Source organism: Schistocerca gregaria, chromosome 2 (genome assembly GCF_023897955.1).
Source record: "Schistocerca gregaria isolate iqSchGreg1 chromosome 2, iqSchGreg1.2, whole genome shotgun sequence".
Lineage (NCBI taxonomy): Eukaryota > Metazoa > Arthropoda > Insecta > Orthoptera > Acrididae > Schistocerca > Schistocerca gregaria.
The window spans coordinates 34,582,925-34,607,479 of record NC_064921.1 but is presented as its reverse complement, the minus strand read 5'-3'; the positions used below and the strand labels follow the sequence as shown (position 1 = coordinate 34,607,479).

The following is a 24,555-nucleotide window of genomic DNA, read 5'->3' as shown; positions in this document are numbered from 1 at the left end:
ATTCTTTTACTTTGGTTTTAAATATTTGCAGATTTCTAACTTCCTGCCTGATGTCCACTGGCAATATGTTACAGAGTTTTGCACCAGAATATGTTATTTTTACCCATGCCTGATCTTGTGATCTCCATGGACATTAATGACTGTTGGTGAATAATGGAACCAACCATAAATATCCTGGGTGAGCCTAGTATGGATATTTTTGGTTTGGTTATCAATGGTGCTTTTGACTTCAGTAAATATGACAGTTTTTGAGAGACTTGCATAAGATATTTGTGACTAGTTGTCTTATTCATCGATATGCAAAACTCAGTGCTGAACCCTTGAGAGGGATTGATCATAGGGAAACTATTTCTGCTTCTAGCATTGTGATTATGAACTGATGAATTCATCCAATATTCATGCCTGTTATTAACCATGAATATAATTAGAGAGAACATATGACTACGAAGTCTTTGACGATGGATTCCTTGCATAAAAAGTTCTCGGTTTACTTGCCGCGTCAAATTTGGATAACATCCCAAGCTTTTGATGACTACCTCCATCATCTTCGTCAGGGGTAAAACTGACTGTCGTGGACCGGTGAGGCTTCTGCTTTTATAAGCAGCGGACGGCTTCTCATTGGCTGGATTACATCATGGTGAAATCGGCGCGTACCGAGGTGGCGGCCTCTATATCCATAGATTTTCTTTGCGCGCTTTATCCAGCATTGCTTGCAGTGCCATCTATCGCAACAGGTGGAGAACAGCGAGGAATGTGAGAAGTCTCCCTCTGTACTCTTTCTTTATCAATTTTGCGCTTCCATGCATTGCTGAGTGCATAACCGGAGTCTGTGTTAAAGTTATTTTCACAGAGTCTAATTTCAACTGCTTCCCTGATGACACAGTCCGAATACTTTGAAGCGTGAGCAAGTACTCTAGTTTCATCAAATAAAATCTTATGTTTATTTAGCAAACTGTGCTCAGCCACTGTCAATTTTTCTAGATATCTGTTTTTCAGGTGACGCTGATGTTCCAGACAGCGATTGGCAACAGTTCTTATAGACTGGCCCACATAATTTTTGCCACACTTGCAAGGAGTGCTGTAAATTCCTGGTACTCTCAGGCCGAGATTATCTTTCACGGGTCGCAACATCTCCTTAATCTTCCTGTGTGGCCGGAAGATTGGTCTGATTCCCTGCCGGCTCAGGACTCTGCCAATCTTGCTGGTCGTTACACCGCAGAATGGTAGCTCAATGTGTTGGTCCTCTTCATCTGCTCGAATAGTGCCATTCCTAGGTTTATTCGCCGGAGAAGATCTGATATCACGATTGGGATATCCATTTTTTCTGAATACCGTCGTCAATTGGTCAATCTCGGAGCCAAGGTGATCCTTGTCCAAAATAGTCCTTGCTCTGTGTACCGAGGTATTCAGCATGCTCTCTTCTGAGCTGGGTGGTGAAAACTATGCGCATTTAGACATTAATCTGTATGCGTCGGTTTTCTGTACACAGAATGTCCACGACGTCCATCTGATTTTCGTTCCACCAGCACATCTAAGAAGGGTAATGTCCCATCTTTCTCCACCTCCACTGTAAATCGTATGTTCTGATGTATAGCATTCAAATGATCAACAAACTGCTGCAGTTCGAAAAAGCAGGTGCACTGTTCAACGCTCGTTCTTCAAAATCCTCCATGAAGAAGTTAGCTATGGCTGGTGACAGTGGCGAACCTGTGGCTGTTCCGTCAGTCATTTCATAATATTTTCCACCATACAAAAAATAGGTGGTCGTCAAAGTGTGTCGAAATAACTTCAGTATTTCAGGAGAGAAATGAGCACCCAACAGTTTTAACGTATCTACCACCGGTACCTTTGTAAATAAAGAGACCACATCTAGGCTGATCATGATGTCATTTGGACCTATCCTCATCTGCTTTATGATGTCGACAAACATTTTTGAGTTATCAATATGACGGCTACAGTGGCCGACTATTGGTGCTAATAATTTAGTTAAATAGTTTGCCAACCAATATGTAGGAGACCCAATAGCACTAACAATAGCTCTCAACTGGACACCATGCTTATGGACTTTGGGTAGACCATATAACCTGGGTGGCCTTAGTGCTCTTGGTCATAGATTCTTGACTAGTTCTTCTGGGAGACCAGAGTTCTTCAGTAGCTCCCCTGTCTTCCAGCTAAGTGCTGCTATAGGATCCCATTTAAGAATCCAGTACGTGGCATCTTCCAATAATAGGGCCACTTTGTTCTGATAATCGGAAGCATTGAGGATAACTGTGGCATTCCCTTTGTCGGCTGGTAGCCTTGCAGCACACCATATTTATCTTTTCCAACACTCTGAATTTAATCTGATTCCTATGGTTTCATTCGATAATGTGGTCCTCTGTTTCTTATTGTCAAGATATACTTTCCATGTAAACAGAAGATCTTTAATGCCATATCATTTTAATTTCTCTTGCAGAATTTTATGACCTACACACACAAAGGCTTTGACAAGATGACAGAAAATGCCAGCAGGATAATTTTTATTGTTTGGTTCTACTAGCATTGAGTTTGTGAAAGCATATATTAATAAATGGTTTAAAGCCAACTCACTGACATTAAACTTCGAAAAGACTCACTATATGCAATTCAGAACCTGTAAGAGCTTTCCACCCAGCATATGCATAAAGTACGAAGAAGAGCAGATAGAAGAGGTTGACAGTCTTAAATTCCTGGGATTACAACTCGATAATAAATTCAGTTGGGAGAAGCACACCACAGAACTGCAGAAACGCCTTAACAAATCTGTATTTGCAATTCGAGTGTTAGCAGACATAGGCGACATAAAAGTGAAAAAGCTTGCATACTTTGCCTACTTTCATTCCATAATGTCATATGGTATAATATTTTGGGGTAACTCTTCAAGTCAAACAAAAGTTTTCAGAGTCCAAAAGCATGTAATACGTATTACTTGTGGAGTAAACTCACGGACGTCTTGTAGAAACCTCTTCAAAGAACTGGATATACTAACTACTGTCTCTCAGTATATTTACTTCTTAATGAAATTTGTCCTAAATAATATATCTCTTTTTCCAACAAACAGCTCAGTTCGTACATACAATACCAGGAACAAAAATGATCTGTACAAGGACTTAAAAGCACTTACTTTAGTTCAAAAAGGGGTCCACTACTCAGGAACACTCATCTTCAATCATTTGCCAGCAAACATAAAAATTTAGTTACAAATAGACATCAGTTTAAAAGGAGCCTGAAAGACTTACTAGTAGCCAACTCCTTCTACTCCATTGACGAATTTTTTAATAGAAACAAATGATGTGTTGTATATATTTATACTATTAGTATTGTTATTTCAGCTTAAAAAAAAAAAAAAAGCGGTTACATGTTCCACATCCACGAGGATCTCCTCAACACGGATCTATGGAACAAAAACTAATCTAATCTAATCTAATTTCTCAGTGGAGAAGCTTTAACTGAAACGAAACAATGGAAAATCCATGATACAATAATGACAGTGCTATGAAAAGGATAGGTATTACTCACCATATAACAGAGATGTAGTGTCACACATAGGCAGAGAGAGAGAGAGAGAAATGACGAACAAGTAAGTTTCCAGGAAAAAAGGCTTTCATCAGAATGAGACAATGTACACTCACACAAACACAACTTACATGCACGAGACCTGCCAAGGCTAGGCTGCCCTTTTGCCCTCGACAGCCAAGAGACTGTGGTCATGTGTACGTGAGTTGTGTGTGCTGGCCTCTGTTGATGGATCTGCTTTTTATGGGCAATGTTTTGTACCAATATTTTCAGCTTCTATTGGAAAGATTAGTGGATTTTGTAGCTAATTATTTTAATTTCATATCATCTGTCTTTCTGCTACTGCCACCTGGGATTGAGTATCATTTGCCTTGCATAGTTTATTTGTTTCATGCCTAGTAGTGCCACAAATTAATTAACTGAACACTTATTCTCAAAAGTTCTGCTTGTTTACAAAACACATGGCGGCAACCACCAAACCACACAGTCAGAATAAAGGAACAGATCTGTTAATACTATCCTGTGTTGTCTGTTCAGTATGACCAGAATTATTGAAATTCATTTCCCCCATGTGCAGTCAAGGTTCAAGCACTTCACTGGTTTGCAGTCTTTCTGCAGGACAGCACTGTTGCTTTCATTGTTGCTTTACTGGTAGCATCCAGCTTGGATGCTGTTTTTCATTTGTGATGGTTATTATGTCTTTTTATTCTCCTTATTATCTATACAAATCAATTCTAGGTGTCCTAAAAGAGTACCATATGACCAAAACTCAACATCAAAACCCTTCAAACAACGCAAACAACCTCGTTAATACTCCTGTAATAGCTAAATGAGCCTTAAAAATTTTCAAGTCAATGACCTGGACTTTGGTGTTTCTAGACTAAATATTGTGACACACCATTCAAAGAGTTATACAAAGCAACATTCACTAATGTGGATGGCCTGAAAGTTACCAATCAAATCAAGTCAAATTTTTAATATCACATAACATGCCTCATACAGTCAAGTATAGTCGTATAGGTTTTATGGTTTTGTGCATCCAACTGTCCAGAAATTAAATTTACTAGGTCAGCTATAATATGATGTTACCTTCTATCCATCTCATTAGCTATGCTTATTTTTTATGACTTTGGAAGGATGTTCTGATGAACATAAAACTTGATATCTCAGTTGATTTGCTCATTTGTTTTCCTATATTGATAAGATCATTTTTATTTAGTAGCATTCTTATATTTTCATGCAATACGTAAAATGAATTTTCTTTCATACTGATGACTCCATATGAACAACAATGTCTTACTTTATTAGTAGCATCTATAGTTACCTTTTAGCTCTTATATTAAAAAACAACATCATAATATAGGGCTAGGAAATGTATTGCAAATAATTAAGTTTTAATAGTTACTGTTTTCATCTGATTAGATATTTGTGGTAAGAAATCATCCAAATAACCTTGCCTACTCTCCCCTGTTAATGAGACTTTCTTGTGAGCAGTTCTTTAGGCTCTAGATTCACACATTCCACAGAATTATTCATTCTGGTCTTATGCCATTTAAAGAATGACATAGTCTCCACAGTACTTTGACAAATATTACCAACTCATGACTTGCATATGCACATTTTCTGTTTTGCTAGCATCAGCAATTTTAAATGTGTATCTCAGTTATTTCTATCACTTACTTCTCTTTTACAGACTGTCAGAGCTCATACTGATTGTGTGAATGTTCTGTTTGTGAAATATCCCATTTTAGTAAGTGGTGGATCTGATGGTGCAGTTCGTTTATGGAATAGCAAAGAGCCAAAATCTCAGTGCCTCATTGAAATAAAGAATGTCAGGTATTTTGTTCTGTAGTACCTGTGATACTCTTTAGAAAGAAAATGAATTTGTTATTTTATATCAGATTTTCCATAAACATTATTGATTTATTTATAAATAAATATTAACGCTCAGTCATCTATACTGGCCTCTATGTTATTCTCACCATAGATCTGCTCAGTACAATTGTAGTCCTCTGTTTATCAGAAAATCTTTTTCTTTATTTGTTGTTTGTATTTCATACGGAAAATTCTCATAATTTTCAGTGAAGTTGGTGATTTATGCATGTCTGAGTACCATATATTCACTGGTGAACAGAGCGGTTATGTCTGTGCCTGGAATATAATTACAGGCAAAAAGGAACAAGAGTTAACACTTGGTGGTATACCTAGTCCAATACTCAGCATCCACAGTAAAAAGAACAGTGACAATGTTCAGGTGTAGTAAAACAATCTCTAATATATTCCAAATGATGTTTTAATATGCATACATACAGTATTAACAATTATTTACTATCATCACACAATAAGTTACTACTTATAGTTAGTGGGTAATTAGCATTGCTAGTTCAAATATGTAATGTTAGCCAGAGTGGTTACTCTACATAAGAAAGTTACCATATTTACTCGATTCTAAGCCACACTTTTTTCCGGTTTTTGTAATCCAAAAAACCGCCTTAGAATCGAGTGCAAAGTAAGCGGAAGTTCTGAAAAATGTTGGTAGACGCCGCCATAACTAACATCTGCCTTTGAATATATGCACCACTACACAGGCATGCTTTGCAGGCACAAAGATAAATACTGGGGCCAAAACCGTCTGCATCGGTAAATAAATTAAAAGAAAATGTAGAAGAATGTAAACATGATGCCATGTATTCTTTCATGTTCGCTGCTATCTCATTTAAATCCTGTCTGCCTAATAAACTACGAAACTAGAATGAGACAACAGCAAACATGGAAGAATATACATATCATGTCATGTTTATATTCGTATTATTCTTATGCTCAATAGTGATACAGTCAGAAATAAAGCACAGCAGCTGACTAGATTTTTAAATCTACAATGAATCTAATTTCTGTGCAGAATGTGCTGTAACTAAAGAGGCATCTGCAAAGATTTTCAAATGGAGAAAAGTTTTCGCTAAACTCTCATTCAGAACATCATCTATCATACACAGTCCAAATAGCAGTCTCTTACCATTGTTTTGCTAATGAGACAGTTCCTCTCCTTTTTAACTGTAAGTGACAGTCATGCACACAAAAGCAAGCCATGTTGCTAGCGGCGACAGGTCGTAAACACTCATTATCTGAATGCTACAAAAAATGCCTGATACAATACAATAATCAATTTTCAGCTTAGAGTGATGCAAACACCTATAACAAAGAGAACGGCACTTATCAGATCAAAGCCAAATAAGTAATTGATTCAAACCAGACGAAGCACCTGATAAAGGAAGGGAACCCGCATCAGTACGGACAGAGTGCCTGACACATGGCAATAGCTACTTGGTAAAGCTTAACACTTAAGATTACAACTCGAACCAAACTACTGTAGCTTTATCTTCATCCATTTGGCATCAATTGTGTCTTATGTTACAATGGACCAACTTTTTTTAGACTTGGAGATGCGGTCTAAAACTTTTCTCTCTCCTCGAATTTCGAGTCTCAAATTTCAGGTGCAGCTTAGATTCGGGACATTTTTTTCCCCTCAATTTCGAGTCTCATTTTTCAGGTGTGGCTTGGATTCGAGTGTGGCATAGATTCGAGTAAATACAGTAATTTCTTTTCTACTCAAACTGGAAACTATTTGACAGAATATAAAGCACAAACAAAGTTAAATGATTTGATTTCATAAAAGAAATTATGAAAATACTTCATAGTAACTGTATGTAAGTATCACTGATCTATGAGTGCATAACTGTACGTAAGTATCACTGATCTATGAGTGCATATGATGTCTTCTTCTCTGTAAATGAACAGGTGAATAAATAGAAACTCGTAATAAATTAAAATAACAAAAGCAGCATCATCTATGTTTCAGTTTCAGTTATGGAACATTTATGTTTGAACAGACACACATATTGATCACCTGGTTGTTTACAATGTTAATTACTTTTCACAGAATTCTTGCAGTTTGGTAACATATGACTGAACAGGACTATCAAACAATGGAAAGTCCAAGTTGGAATATGAACAATGTTACGAAAAGGGTAGATTGCTACTCACGGTAAAGCCTACACAATGTGCTGCCGACAGTCGAGGTGACACACCTGTAACACAATGAACTTTCAGGCAAAGCTGCCTTCAGGAAAGAAAGGAAAACACACACCCGTTCACATGAGCAGGCATACCACACGTGATCACTATCACTGACCAATGTGGCCATGCTGCAGTGTGTCATCTAGACTGAGAGCAGCAGTCCAGCGTGGACCAGGGAAGGGGAAGGTAGAGAAGAGTACAGGTGGGGAAGGAAGAGCACTGTCTGCAGGACAGGATGAGGCTGCCAGGGAGGGGGTGGTGGGGGGGGGGGCAACAAGGAAGGTGAGGAGGGGAAAATATTTGGTGGAGGCTGTGGAGATGATAGGTTATCATGTGTTGATGCTGGGGTAATTTTGGGAGTGGAGAATTTGTAGTAAGGATAACTCCCATCTGCACAGTTCTGGAGAGGAGGAGCCAGGTGGTGCATATCAAGAAGCAGCTATTGAAATAAAATGCGTTATGTTCATCCGCACGTTGTGTCACAGATTGGTCCACTTTGCTTTTGGCCAAAGTCTGGTGGTGGACTGCTGGTTGTTAGTCATATCGATGTAAAAAGCTGTTAAATTATCGCAGCAGAGCTGGTATATGACGTGACTATATTCACAAGAGGTTTGGCCTCTAATAGGGTAGGATACTGTATAGGCACATAAGTAAAAGTCTCAACAAGCTATGACAAAAATTTAAAAACCAGTGATAATAATCATTAGCGCAGATGCTGTAAGTGCCGGAAAAGATGTAATTTGCTATGCCAGAAGGAGAATAACAAATCATAAAAACTCCATTAAAAATTTCTTTTGTCAATTATTACACAGACTCTATCTTTAGTTCTCGTGACGAGAAGACGTATTTCTTGGGATACAATGTGTTGTCTGAACAATAATCCTATGAAAATATGAAGTCTGAGAGTTCGTTTTTGTGCAAAACCACAAAAGTTTGTTTTCTTCTGTGCATTATCCCTATGTCATGTCAACATAGCTGCCTGCAGCAGAAGAGGAAGTCCAATTAAGAATTAATATCATACACACGGTCAAGAAAGAGAAAAATGTATAGCGGGAGAAGACAAATATAACGGAGGATACCAGATTCTACATCTACATTTACATCTACCCTCCACTAGCCATCAAGTGGTGTGTGGCGGAGGGCACAATTCACACCAAAGTCATATTTCCTCCCTTTGTTCCACTTGCGGATCGCGCGACGGATAAACGACTGTCTGAACACCTCAGTACGAGCTCTTATTTCCCTTATCTTTGAATCATGATTATTGCGCAATTTGAATGTTGGTGTCAATAATATATCCTCTACATCCTCGGTGAAGATCGGATTTCGGAATTTAGTGAGCAGCCCCTTCTGTTTAGCACGCCATCTATCTGCAAGTGTGTCCCACTTTAAACTTTCTGTGAAATTTGTAACACTCTCGCGATGGCTAAATGTACCAGTCACAAATCTTGCTGATCTTCTTTTGACCTCCTCAATCTCTTGAATCAGACCCAACTGGTAAGGGTGCCATACAGACGAACACTACTCCAAGACTGGACAACCTAATGAATTGTAAGCTATTTCCTTTGTTGAAGGACTTCAGGATTCTACCTATAAACTGCAATCTAGAGTTCGTCTTACCCGTTACTTGTGTAATCTGATCATTCCGTTTGAGACCGTTTCGAATAGTCACACCCAGATACTTGATGGACATTACCGCTTCCATTGGACATTTATTTTGTACTCGTACATTAATGGGGATTTTCTCCTTGTCAGTAGATTACACTTACTAATATTGAGAGATAACTGCCAGTCATTACACCACACATTTATTTTCTGCTAATTCTCATTGATTTGTTCACTACTTCCGTGTGATAAAACTTTCCTGTACACTACAGCATCGTCAGCAAACAGTCTAAGGCCACTGTAAGTACCAGTTAACCTGATCATTTATGTAAATCGTAAAAAGCAGAGGACCAGTTACGCTGCCCTGGGGCACTTCTTTAAGTTACGCTTGTTTCTGTTGAAGTCACCCCATTCAGGACGACATAATGCTCCCTGTCTGTTAGAAAACTTTCTATCCAACCACATATGTCATGAGATAGACCGCAAGTGCACACTGTTTGTAGCAAGTGAAAGTGCGGGACGGGGTCAATTCAAATATGTCCATATCAATCGCAACTGGCGACCTCGTGACATGACATTGTTGTGTAAATTATTCAAAATTATTTATGCCATTGTATGAGATTTTGGCATGTACTAATTATTTTCGAATTTTCATGTCCAACATCACGACTGGGAGCAAAATAATCAGAACCAAAATTTCTTATGGATAAAGTAACCAATCCAAAAGGGAATCAAAAATGAAACCGGAATTTACAGAAAATTTAAGAAATAGCCTACGCTGTTAGTTCCATCGCGGCAAAGGTAGGACTGCTACACAACTGCTTGCTTGACTATGCTTGGTAGCATCTCCTGCATAGTAATTAGACATCCCTTTCCTCAATTTCCATTCCTTAATATATTGTAATGAATTTTTCAGAAATTTTATGTAATGATAAGCTAGAGAAAAGTTTGAAGTTTTTGTGTCATAACATTTTGTGCATCATAAAAGTAGCTATTTAACATTTGACGACTCGTAAATCATATGCTTAAATTTACAAAAATAATACATTTCAATTTTCTATTTTTCAAAATTTTAATTTTAATATTCAATCAAAATGGCACAAAAATCAGTTTCCATTATTGCTGACAATGGCAAAAATGCAATGAGCGATGATGGCATAAAATTTGCAAGACAGAACATCTGAAGTACCAGCGCCATGTCTTCCACACTTAGACATATTAAGTAGTTCAAAGATGAACGTAACCAAAGTAACAAGTGCTAGTGAGCTTTCACAGAGTTCTAACTCTGATGATACGTTGATGACAATAGATGGAACTACATCACGTATCTCCGCGAGCAACAGGAAAACATAGAAAGTGAAGATAAGATGATTGACGACACTTTACCGTCACCTATCATATGAAATACAAATTTCAATTTACTAAGTACAGTTGTTAACAACCAAAGTACATTAGTTAGCAACCAAAACAGTGCACTTGCTGCTATACTTCAAAAACTGAGCACAGAAATAAAAAAATAAGAACACCAATTTGCGTGCAGACATAAATACAAAATTTGGCAGTTTGTCACAAAACACAAATCACACAAGACATAGACAACATAAAACAAGAGCAGAAATAAGTCATAAAAGATTTTCAGGATACAGTCACACAACAGATCAGTGATTTGACTAAGAATTTCCACGATGAAATGAATGTAAAATTTAAATACATGGAAAAACAATTAAAGCAAGATGTACTTTCTGAAGTAAACAATGACATTACAGAAATAAAACAGAAATTAGACACTCTTCATGAGCATAATGATACAGTAGAGCAACAAATAAAAGCAATTAAAAGCACACACAAACTTGGAAGCTACACAAACACAGCTAACTTCCACAGTAAAGAACATTTCTGCCATAGTTAACAAACTGCATAAGGATTACAAAAATATACCAATATCAATTGATGAATGCACTTTAAAAGTAGCATCACTTGAAATCAAATCAGTCTGTGCAAAACGGAGAGAGACAATATTAGTGAAAATTTATCTCATGTAGTTTCAAAACCTAAAGCAGGTACTGTGGACAAAACCAGCACCGCAGCAGAAAAATAGTGAAGGAATGTAGATTAATCAATGATGTAGTTTGAAAAGTTATTCAGCAAATGGAAAATGACATTATCGACAAAGTGAACACCAATTTACAAGCTACAGAGCACAGGATATGCAACTACTTAGGTGACAATGTTACAGAAACACAAGCTGTACATATAAACAAAGAGCCAGCTGCAGCAAACCAAAGTAATGTATGCACACATATCATTGCAAATCCTACAAACAATGCCAATAGTAATGGCAGAACGCAGAGTGTAAATAATTATGACAGCTATGTAAACACAGCACAAAATGTAAACAGCTTGTCCACTATATTTGCTGATGAAGGTCTATTAAGACACCGTCAATCTCCAACATTTACAAGTGAAGGTAAGAAGATGAATCCTGTTGTGTTTATTAGTGCTTTTCAGCATGTGTTTCCTAGAAATAGGAAAGGAGCACAAAAGATTAGGTTTGTTTTTGGGTACACCCCAGGCAATGTACCTTTGTGGGCGATCAAAGTAGCTGACTGTTGTGCCACATGTTTACAATGTGAATGGGCATTTCTTGACAAATACTGGTCAGAAGCCATACAGAAGAGACTTAGGTGAGAGGTTTTTAACCCTGCCCCCTTTTAATAGCAAATTTGTAGCTTGGGAGGGTATTTTGAGAAGTATCTCAATACAACACGTTATTGGACAAATCCTATTTCTCATGTTAATGTTTTGAAAATTTTAAAAAGTCGTTTGCCATCACACATTTGTGAAAAATTAATTAATACACCTGAGCACAACACAGAAGATTTCCTATCCATTTTAGATTCAATCGGTCTAATATATGAGGAGAAAGTAATAACAAATAGGGTGTCAGACAGTCAAACACCACAGCAACATAACTCAAATGGTCAATACAAAAAGCCAGACGTGAACTTACATCAAGGCTTGTTCGTGCTACCGCAAGGATACATTAACCATGGTAATGGTTATGGGAGTGTAAATAGCAGGAACAAGAGATTTACACAAAACTTTCTGTATAATAGGAACAATTTCCATCCACAAGCTAATTTCAATCCCTCCTCTCAAAACTATGCACCACATGTAAATAAAAAGTCATCTGTACCAAAGACCATCGCGGCAACAACAATAATATGTCACACGCCATACTGCAGCCAACCTTTGCGCAGCATAATCACAATACGGCAACATACCACATCAGCCATATGAACACAAGAGAAAGAATGTCGCAAACTGGAAATGATACACACTGGGGAAACAACCACACAGTACAAGTGACAGAAATAGTTACACGCACAGAAGTAGATCAGACTACACTGCAGGAAAACCCAATCAGTCATAGTTGAGCCCCATGCTATAGACCTTAGAAGTGATGGAGGCAATCTATACCAATATGAACTAAAATCGGCGAAAAATTCACTGGAAGAACAACTGCAAGCAGTAATCAGAGTGAAAATGTTTGGTATAAACACACAGTTAATACTTGATACAGGGTCAAGGACTAATTTAATGTCTGAAGCATTTTTTACTGAATTAAAAACACAGAATACATTTCCTGTTCTGCCAGTGCAAAACTGCAAAGTACAAACCACTACAGACAGCAAAAGCAAATTAGTAAAACACCAATCTCTTATCACCATGCACATTGAACAATTTTCTGTGCAGTGTAATTAATAGTAGACAAACTTACAGTCAACTCCTTGATAGGTATGAAAACATTTAGTACCTGTTGTTGTTGTTGTTGTGGTCTTCAGTTCTGAGACTGGTTTGATGCAGCTCTCCATGCTACTCTATCCTGTGGAAGTTTCTTCATCTCCCAGTACCTACTGCAACCTACATTCTTCTGAATCTGTTTAGCGTATTCATCTCTTGGTCTCCCTCTATGATTTTTACCCTCCGCGTTGCCCTCCGATACTGAACTGGTGACCCCTTGATGCCTCAGAACATGACCTACCAACCGATCCCTTCTTCTAGTTAAGTTGTGCCACAAACTTCTCTTCTCCCCAATCCCATTCAATACCTCCTCATTAGTTATATGATCTACCCAGCTAATCTTCAGCGTTCTTCTGCAGCACCACATTTCGAAAGCTTCTAATCTCTTCTTGTCCAAACTAGTTATCGTCCATGTTCACTTCCATACATGGCTACACTCCATACAAATACTTTCAGAAACGACTTCCAGACACTTAAATCAATACTTGATGTTAGCAAATTTCTCTTTTTCAGAAACGCTTTCCTTGCCATTGCCAGTCTAAATTTTATATCCTCTCTACTTCTCCATCATCAGTTATTTTGCTCCCCAAATAGCAAAACTCCTTTACTACTTTAAGTATGTCATTTCCTAATCTAATTTCCTGAGCATCACCCGACTTAATTCAACAACATTCCATTGTCCTCATTTTGCTTTTGTTGATGTTCATCTTATATCCTCCTTTCATGACACTGTCCATTCCATTCAACTGCTCTTCGAAGTCCTTTGCTGTCTCTGGCAGAATTACAATGTCATCGGCAAACCTCAAAGTTTTTATTTCTTCTCCATGGATTTTAATACCTACTCCAAATTTTCTTTCGTTTCCTTCACTGCTTGCCCAATATACAGATTGAATAACATCAGGGATAGGCTACAACCCTGTCTCACTCCCTTCCCAACCACTGCTTCCCTTTCATGCACCACGACTCTTATAGCTGCCATCTGGCTTCTGTACAAATTGTAAATAGCATTTCGCTCCCTGTATTTTACCCCTGCCACCTTCAGAATTTGAAAGACATTATCCCAGTCAACATTGTCAAAAGCTTTCTCTAAGTCTACAAATGCTAGAAACGTAGGTTTCCTTTCTTTAATCTAGCATCTAAGATAAGTCGTAGGGTCAGTATTGCCTCACATGTTCCAATATTTCTATGGAATCCAAACTGATCTTCCTCAAGGTCTGCTTCTACCAGTTTTTCCATTCATCTGTATGGAATACGCATTAGTATTTTGCATCCATGTCTTATTAAACTGATTGGTTGGTAATTTTCACATCAGTCAGCACCTGCTTTCTTTGGGATCGGAATTATTATATTCTTCTTGAAGTCTGAGGGTATTTCACCTGTCTCATACATCTTGCTCACCAGATGGTAGAGTTTTGTCAGGACTGGCTCTCCCAAGGCCGTCAGTAGTTCTAATGGAATGTTGTCTACTCCCGGGGCCTTGTTTTGACTCAGGTCTTTCAGTGCTCTGTCAAACTCTTCACGCAGTATCGTATCTCCCATTTCATCTCCATCTACATCCTCTTCCATTTCCTTAATATTGTCCTCAAGTACATTGCCCTTGTATAGGCCCTCTATATACTCCCTCCACCTTGCTGCTTTCACTTCTTTGCTTAGAATTGGGTTTCCATCTGAGTTCTTGATATTCATACAAGTGGTTCTCTTTTCTCCAAAGGTCTCTTTAATTTTCCTGTAGGCAGTATCTATCTTACCCCTAGTGAGGTAACCCTCTACATCCTTACATTTGTCCTCTAGCCATCCCTGCTTAGCCATTTTGCACTTCCTGTTGATCTTGATTTTGAGACGTTTGTATTCCTTTTTGCCTGCCTCATTTACTGCATTTTTATATTTTATCCTTTCATCAATTAAATCCAGTTATTTCTTCTGTTACCCAAGGATTTCTACTAGCCCTTGTCTTTTTAGCTACTAGGCCCTCTGCTGCCTTCACTACTTCATCTCTCAAAGCTACCCATTCTTGTTCTACTGTATTTCTTTCCCCCATTCCTGTCAGTTGTTCCCTTATGCTCTCCCTGAAACTCTGTACAACATCTGGTTCTTTTAGTTTATCCAGGTCCCATCTCCTTAAATTCCCACCTTTTTGCAGTTTCTTCAGTTTTAATCTACAGGTCATAACCAATAGATTGTGGTCAGAGTCCACATGTGCCCCTGGAAATGTCTTACAATTTAAAACCTGGTTCCTAAAACTCTGTCTTACCTTTATGTAATCTATCTGAAACCTGTCAGTATCTCCAGGCTTTGCCCATGTATACAACCTTCTTTCATGATTCTTGAGCCATGTGTTAGCTATGATTAAGTTGTGCTCTGTGAAAAATTCTATCAGGCGGCTTCCTCTTTCATTTCTTAGCCCCAATTCATATTCACCTGCTAAGTTTCCTTCTCTCCCTTTTGCTACTACCGAATTCCACTCACCCATGACTAATAAATTTTTGTCTCCCTTCACTATCTGTATTATTTCTTTTATTTCATCATGCATTTATTCAATTTCTTCATCATCTGCAGAGCTAGTTGGCATATAAACTTGTACTACTGTAGTAGGCATGGGCTTCGTGTCTATCTTGGCCACAATAATGCGATCACTATGCTGTTTGTAGTAGCTTACCCGCACTCATATTTTTTTTTATTCATTACCCCTGCATTACCCCTATTTGATTTTGTATTTATAACCCTGTATTCACCTTACCAGAAGCCTTCTTCCCCCTGCCACCGAACTTCACTAATTCACACTATATCTCACTTTAACCTATTCATTTCCCTTTTTAAATTTTCTAACCTTCCTGCCCGATTAAGTGATCTGACATTCCATGCTGCAATCTGTAAAACACCAGTTTTCTTTCTCCTGATAACGACGTCCTCCTGAGTAGTCCCCTCCCAGAGGGGACACTATATCTCACTATATCTCACACACTATATCTCACTTTAACCTATTCATTTCCCTTTTTAAATTTTCTAACCTACCTGCCCGATTAAGTGATCTGACATTCCATGCTGCAATCTGTAAAACACCAGTTTTCTTTCTCCTGATAACGACGTCCTCCTGAGTAGTCCCCTCCCAGAGATCTGAATGGGTGACTATTTTACCTCCAGAATATTTTACCCAAGAGGACGCCATCATCATTTAATCATACAGTAAAGCTGTATGCCCACGGGAAAAATTACAGCCATAGTTTTCCCTTGCTTTCAGCTGTTCGCAGTACCAGAACTGCAAGGCTGTTTTGGTTAGTGTTACAAGACCAGATCAGTCAATCATCCAGACTGTTGTCCCTGTAACTACTGAAAAGGCTGCTGCCCCTCTTCAGGAACCACACATTTGTCTGGCCTCTCAACAGATACCCCTCCATTGCGGTTGCACCTATGGTACGGCTATCTGTATCGCTGAGGCACGCAAGCCTCCCCACGAACGGCAAGGTCCATGGTTCTTGGGGGGCATTTAGAACCTACAAAACTCAAATAGACATAGGTAATGGTAAGTGCCATTTCTTTGTGAAAGACAAAAGGTTTTCTATCAGCCTGATTACCACACCACAGAGGTATGACAAAGTCAACCTAGAACCCCATGGCACTGTACAATATTCATGTCGCACCATGTATTTTGTGAACAAATGTGATAACAAACATGAGACAGACACTGAAGTTAATCAGGAATTAGTAGAACAAAAATTAAACAAATAAAATATTCTGTATTCTACACAAAGACAAGAGCTTTCTGACTTACTTTTTGTTATGCAAGTGTTTTTAATAACAATACAGGAGTCTGATTGGTTGATTGATCCATTTCCATCTACAGCTGCACAATGTGCAAGAGATATTTGGATTTTATGTTAATATTAACAGTTTTACATATAATATATCTGTATACATATAATATTAAAAACAAAGACTCCATAACTACCAAATGGGAAAGTGCTGGTAGATAGACACAATAAAAACACACAAACACACACACAGAATTTCAAGCTTTCACAACCAACGGTTGCTTTATCAGGAAAGAGGGAAGGAGAGGGAAAGACAAAAGGATGTGGGTTTTTAGGGAGAGGGTAAGGAGTCATTCCAATTCCGGGAGCAGAAAGACTTACCTTAGGGGGAAAAAAGGACAGGTATACACTTGCACACACACACACACACACACTGTGTAAAAGCAGTGATCAGCCAAGTATGACTTCAATTTAGATTCAAAGTGACCAATGTTTTGTATGTGTTTAGTAGTATCTGGTAAGACATAGTATAGTCCGAGAAATTTGGTACAGGCTGTTTTGGCAATTGGCTGTCCATATAGAATTAGATTGGGTGATATCAGATTTTTTGTTTGTGCTGTGTGTATATCCATAGCTAGTTTTTTCAGTGTTTATTATTAAGTCATTGCCATCAAAGTAACATGTTAGCCTGTCAGTGGCTTCTTTTATGTTTTTTACAAGAGTTTCTTCTGAGTTTCCTGTAATTGGATCACCCGTGTCATCACCAAATTGAAATGTTTTACTGCTGTCATTGCTTATGTTTAGGTCATTTACGTGTAGGAAGAACAGAACAGGACCCATTACTGATCCTTGTGGCACTCCATATTTAACAGTCAGTAGCTTTGAATTATATTTCCTAACGACATTGTCTCTTTCTTGATCTATTTCCACATATTGTTCCCTGTCCTTAAGATAAGAGCTGAGCCAGTTGTTAGCTGTTCTCCTAATACCAAGATTTTCTAGCTTGCGTAGCAATTTGTCATGATTTATGGTGTCAAACGCCTTTGACAAATCTAAAAATATGACCATGGTAAGTTTTTGTTGTCTAATGCTATCAGTGCCTCTAATAGAAAGGAGTGAACTGCTGCTTGGGTTGAACAGTTTGCTCTAAATCCATGTTGATATTCTGACACAATGCCACTATCCTCTAATCCTCTAAGAAGTCTGTTAGCACTTTATTGAAAAGCCTCTCTAATATTTTGGAGAAAACAGACAGAAATGCCAGTGGTCTGTAGTTGGAAATATCATCTACACTCCTGGAAATGGAAAAAAGAACACATTGACACCGGTGTGTCAGACCCACCATACTTGCTCCGGACACTGCGAGAGGGCTGTACAAGCAATGATCACACGCACGTCACAGCGGACACACCAGGAACCGCGGTGTTGGCCGTCAAAAGGCGCTAGCTGCGCAGCATTTGTGCGCCGCCGCCGTCAGTGTTAGCCAGTTTGCCGTGGCATACGGAGCTCCATCGCAGTCTTTAACATTGGTAGCATGCCGCGACAGCGTGTACGTGAACCGTATATGCAGTTGACGGACTTTGAGCGAGGCAGTATAGTGGGCATGCGGGAGGCCGGGTGGACGTACCACCGAATTGCTCAACGCGTGGGGCATGAGGTCTCCACAGTACATTGATGTTGTCGCCAGTGGTCGGCGGAAGGTGCACGTGCCCGTCAACCTGGGACCAGACCGCAGCGACGCACAGATGCACGCCAAGACCGTAGGATCCTACGCAGTGCCGTAGGGGACCGCACCGCCACTTCCCAGCAAATTAGGGACACTGTTGCTCCTGGGGTATCGGCGAGGACCATTCGCAACCGTCTCCATGAAGCTGGGATACGGTCCCGCACACTGTTAGGCCGTCTTCAGCTCACGTCCCAACATCGTGCAGCCCGCCTTCAGTGGTGTCGCGACAGGCGTGAATGGAGGGACGAATGGAGACGTGTCGTCTTCAGCGATGAGAGTCGCTTCTGCCTTGGTGCCAATGATAGTCGTATGCGTGTTTGGCGCCGTGCAGGTGAGCGCCACAATCAGGACTGCATACAACCGAGGCACACAGGGCCAACACCCGGCATCATGGTGTGTTGAGCGATCTCCTACACTGGCCGTACACCTCTGGTGATCGTCGAGGGGACACTGAATAGTGCACGGTACATCCAAACCGTCATCGAACCCATCGTTCTACCATTCCTAGACCGGCAAGGGAACCTGCTGTTCCAACAGGACAATGCACGTCCGCATGTATCCCGTGCCACCCAACGTGCTCTAGAAGGTGTAAGTCAAGTAGCCTGGCCAGCAAGATCTCCGGATCTGTCCCCCATTGCGCATGTTTGGGACTGGATGAAACGTCGTCTCACGCGGTCTGCATGTCCAGCACGAACACTGGTTCAACTGAGGCGCCAGGTGGAAATGGCATGGCAAGCCGTTCCACAGGACTACATGCAGCATCTCTACGATCGTCTCCATGGGAGAATAGCAGCCTGCATTGCTGCGAAAGGTGGATATACACTGTACTAGTGCCGACATTGTGCATGCTCTGTTGTCTGTGTCTATGTGCCTGTGGTTCTGTCAGTGTGATCATGTGATGTATCTGACCCCAGGAATGTGTCAATAGAGTTTCCCCTTCCTGGGACAATGAATTCATGGTGTTCTTATTTCAATGGCTTACTTTTGCTATTTTCAAACATGAAGGAAAAGTTCCTGTAGCAAAAGATGGGTTACATAGGTGGGTTAAAGGCTCAGTAATCAAGTCCCCACACTTCTTTATAATGAAATCAGGTATATCATCTACGCCTGCAGAGCGTTTTAATTTTGAGACTTTTTATTGCAACCTGTACTACTTCTACATTTGTTGGGTACAGAAACATTGATCTGCTCAAGACTTTTTTCCTTGTTTCTTTATGCTGTTTTCTATTACAGGTATGTTGTAGTAGTTTCTTTTTTACATTTATAAAATAGTTATGAAACATATTAGCTACTTCCTGTGGGTTATTAAAGTTTTCCAAGCCAGCTGTTAATACTATATTATTTACTCTATTTTTGTAAGATTTGGTGTCTTTCTTTACAACTTGCCAGATTCCTTTGGTTCTGTTAGAAGCATCTTGTATGTATTTGTCATTGTCTCATTTCTTTGCCTCCCTTATGATTTCTTTTAAGATAGATTTATATTTTTATAGTAACTATCAAACTCCTGAGTTGTTGTTGTTGTTGTTGTTGTTGTTGTGGTCTTCAGTCCTGAGACGGGTTTGATGCAGTTCTCCATGCTACTCTATTCTGTGCAAGCTTCTTCATCTCCCAGTACATGTACGTACTGCAGCCCACATCCTTCTGAATCTGCTTAGTGTATTCATCTCTTGGTGTCCCTCTACAATTTTTACCCTCCACGCTGCCCCCCAGTACTAAATTTGTGACCCCTTGATGCCTCAGAACATGTCCTACCAACTGATCCCTTCTTCTAGCCAAGTTGTAGCTTCTTGCAATATTATGAAGGTACCGTTTTCTAGCACAAGATTTCCTTATAACACTAGTAATCCACTTGTTGCTTTTAGTGGTTTGGATTGTTTTGGCTTCAATGGAAAAGCAAGATCAAAATAATATTTAAAAATATTCACAAATGTCTGAAACTTATAAGAAATATTTTCTGTACTATACACTAGCTCCCATGATTCTTGTTGGAGATATTTCTGGAATGTTTTTACTGCAGTATTACTGAAAGTTCTGCCCATGTGTGTTGTCTTCCTCATATAATTGTAGGATGGATTAGTGTTTACACAAAAGCTTATAGCCTTTGCATGACGGTCTGACAGTCTTGCTTTAAATACAACTGATTTATGTATTGTTTTGGAGATATTTATTAGTTGGTCTATAGTAGTACTAGAATGATTCGTTTTACATGTAGGATAGTGGATTGTATCTCCCAATGATTGGCTGGTAATATATTTATCAGCTCAGATTTTAACTTGCTTTGCTTATTAAAGTCTACATTTAGGTATCCATATATAAGAACTGTTTTTTTTTATTTTTACTACTTTAGTTAGTAAAGTATCAAGCCACGTGTTGAACTTTTTTAGGTGGGTATCTGGAGATCTATATAGACATATAACAATCAACTTGAATGCTGGAAGTTCTATGCCTGATATTTCAAAATCTTTCTCAGTGTTTGAGGATTCAACATTGTCTAAGTTATTGAATTTGATATCATTCTTTATGTATATGCAGTTCCCTCCATGTGTATACTGATTTCTACATTTCTTCATTCTCATCTAGAAGTGTGAGTTGTTTTTTTTCATTGGTCATAAGAAAATGTCCTGATGGTGAAAAGGGGCAGTTCTTCATTTCTCTGGTCATTTTACTTGTATGATCGATGTTGAGGTGGTTTCTGTTTTTGCTGCAAGGACTGGATTAATCAAAGATTATGAACATAAACTTAATGTCTCTCCTCACAAAATCTAACTTTGGCAAAGAACAAGTAAAATTTGTAGGTCATATCGTAAGAGAACAGGGTAGATTACCAGGCATAAAGAAACTACTGTAGATGCCATATGTTAATTGCCCACTCCCAAGGAACAGAAAACAATTCAAAGCATATCTAGGAGTAACTTCCTTTTTCTGAAAATTTATACCACAGCAGCTTATGAATAGCGATCTTCTACTTAACCTTTTGAGAAAGAATAAGCCTTGGTTGTGGGATGAGAGATGCCAAAATTAAAAATGCATTAATGTCAGCAAACATTTTGTCATGCGACATGAATAAAGATATTTGTTGAAGAGGATTATTTACGAAGAGTAGGGAAACCCAAAGTCATATTAACATACAATGCAATCTATTTCATAAAAAGAAAATGGAAACAATTCATGAGCACTTAGGGTGTTAAACACATCTTGGTAAATTTTTTCCACCCAGAAGCAAGTCCCATAGGAGAGTGTTTAAAGAATTCAATAGATTTATAAGGACATATGCTCATAATAAGCATTCATGATGGGTTGAAAATGTGTCTCCATTTATGCAAATAGTAAACAATCTCTCCACTCTTCCACAGGTCTCACTCTTAATGAACTGATGTTTAACACAAAGCAAACTGACGAATGGGAATCACCCATACCAAAATTACCTACTAAAGAGTTAACTTTACAGGCTAAAATCATACTAGCAGTAATTACGCTCGAGAATAGAGCAGAATACAGAAAGGGAATATACAACAAGTTAAAATGAGTTACACATTTTTTTGAAGGGCAATGGGTCCTCTTGATAACACATTCCAAATCGACAAAGATCGGTAAGCAAAATAAAAAATGGAAATTACTATACTCAGGGCCCTATATTACTGCAAAAATACCTTATCCTGGAACTTATAGGTTGGTATATGAAAGAACAGGGAGAGACAAAGGTCTCCACCCTCACAAGACAAAGCTTTTCACGACTAGTGACACAGTGTACAGGAGTTTTCTTGCCATAAAATATATTTATAAGTAATGTCATAGTTTTATAAGAATAAAAAAAGTTATGTGTATTTTTGGATGAAATATGTATAGACTTAAGTAATTTTCTTGTTTTGTAATCAGACAAACATCTGACTAGAAGGAAGTGTAAAAACACAGCTTCACACGAAGCAAAATGCAAACTGGAGCAGCGTACGACTCCGCTGTGCACACTCAACAATGCATGCTTACGTCAGTACTAGGGAAGCGACACTGAACTTGGGCAAGCGCAACAGGCTAACTCGTGGCGCAACTAAATAGAAACGTGAAGCTGCACACGTATCAAGCCCAATTTCAAAATACATAATAACATGTAACAACTATATTTACTATCAGGGAATGAAATAATATAATATTACATTTATATCAACATGCGAAGTTGCATCAATACTAAAAGATATTCATTGCAACTAGAATAAAAAGAAATCATTACAACAAAATATACAGGACGTGTTAACTAACAAAAGCATGAGATACCCTAAGAGATGTCAAAGTAACTTTCTTTGCAGGCTAAATGAATAAAAGAAATACAAATGCAAGTAAATAAATATATAAACAAATAAGAATGCACTATGAAAAACATCTGCAAATGAATGTTGTGAACAAGTATATGTGTGGTCCATGAGCTACGAAACACTATTAGTTTTTAAGTTAGTTACAAGTTTTTTCTATTCCAGTGACCAGTGCATCGGCATGCCACAGAAGAAGAGATTTACGACAGGTGTTATAGGTACAAAATGAAAAAATGAGCCGCACCTCAAAGAAATGATTTAGTTATTAGTATGTCTATCAGTATATTTTGGTCATCAAGCAAATGAAGAATAAGAATATACTTCATCACAGTGCAACTACAAAACATTTACTGACTACAAAGTGCACATAAACATGGAGGCATGTGACTTCAAATAAAACTAATCAATTCATATAACGTCACATGCTAATATAAATGATGACCTTTCCACATAATTGTAAAGAGGTAAGCATGAATTAATGCAAAAACTGTTGCATTACAAACACAAAGGTACACGTAAACAATTATAAGCAACACAGTGGTATATAGTACCTGAGTCGTTAATATGTTTCGGTTCCATGAAATGGGAGTTCCCTGGTTTGTAATTTGAGAAAGGATGAATAGCATTTTCTTAGTAATCCATACCAGTAGAATAGTATTCCTTATTCCCTCCCCAACGCAGGAGGCAGCACTAAAGCATAGTTAAGCCAGCAATGCGTAATGTAAAATCTTGATGTAAATGTTTTTCTCTGTTTCTCCCTTGGAAAATATTAAACTCTCATAAATGATGTTGCATGACTGGAAAATAAAATGTCGATGCATTAACTGCATATATAGTAACACGATGTAATGAAATGTAAGTAAGTTACTTGTATTTATGTACAAAGGAATTTTTTTGAAGCCAACAAACAGACTACACTAACCAGTAACTGTAATTGAAAAACGAATTTTGTCTATGTTTGATACAGATTATGAGTGGAATGTCAGCCTTAGATGTAAGCCATTGTAATATGCATTGTTACGTCAAAATGTTTATGTGAATTTTATGTGTATATCGAGCCATATGTAAAAGATGAACTTGAAAAACTAACAGAAAGGGAACTAACCTCAAGGACTAAAAACATTTCTCACGCCATAGTGAATGATGAAATAGATGGTGGTATCCAAATGCATGTGCAGTAGTACAACAAATCAATTGTGGTAATGTCATGCTACGCAACATCTGATATATTAATCAGTAACATACAATTGTGCAAGTATCACTTACTTTGACATCAGGTGTTGATGTTCTGTATTCACCCCTCTGAAAATGTGGATACAATGGAGAAGATCATTCCTCGGCCATATCAAAGATGAATTATCTGCTGCAGCATCGGATCTTGGAGGTTAAATGCACATGCAATGCAATCACAATGAAGACCACACCATAGCATATTATTCGACAGACAGTACAGCACTCAGTGTGAAAGTGACACTAAAGCAGGAGTGGAAGTGCAAACGACCATACACAGTAATGCGTGAAGCATTAACGGCTCCTGCACAGCCAACAAATCATATTTCATGCGCATGCGCACAGAGACTGGCAGTGTTGCCACAAGGACAGGTAGCCACTCTAGTGACGCTCTCATATGAATCCTTAATGAACTATCATTCTGTATGTAAGTTATGTATTTCTTGTAAGATAATCTGTAAGCAAGACAGGCTGACATCTCAAACCAAAAATACAAAGAAAAATATGCCAACAAATAAAGGTCATTGTA

The 24,555-nt window shown here is 38.5% G+C and overlaps 1 long non-coding RNA gene across 1 annotated transcript; it reads right to left on the bottom strand.

Moving 5' to 3' along the window:
• Positions 1-5,902: 5,902 nt before the first annotated feature.
• LOC126336266 (uncharacterized) lies at positions 5,903-24,344 on the bottom strand. The gene is made up of 3 exons (XR_007564937.1): positions 24,063-24,344; positions 23,348-23,593; positions 5,903-7,315 (listed from the first exon to the last, which is right to left on the bottom strand). It is a non-coding gene; the product is annotated as an uncharacterized LOC126336266 (long non-coding RNA).
• Positions 24,345-24,555: the final 211 nt, after the last annotated feature.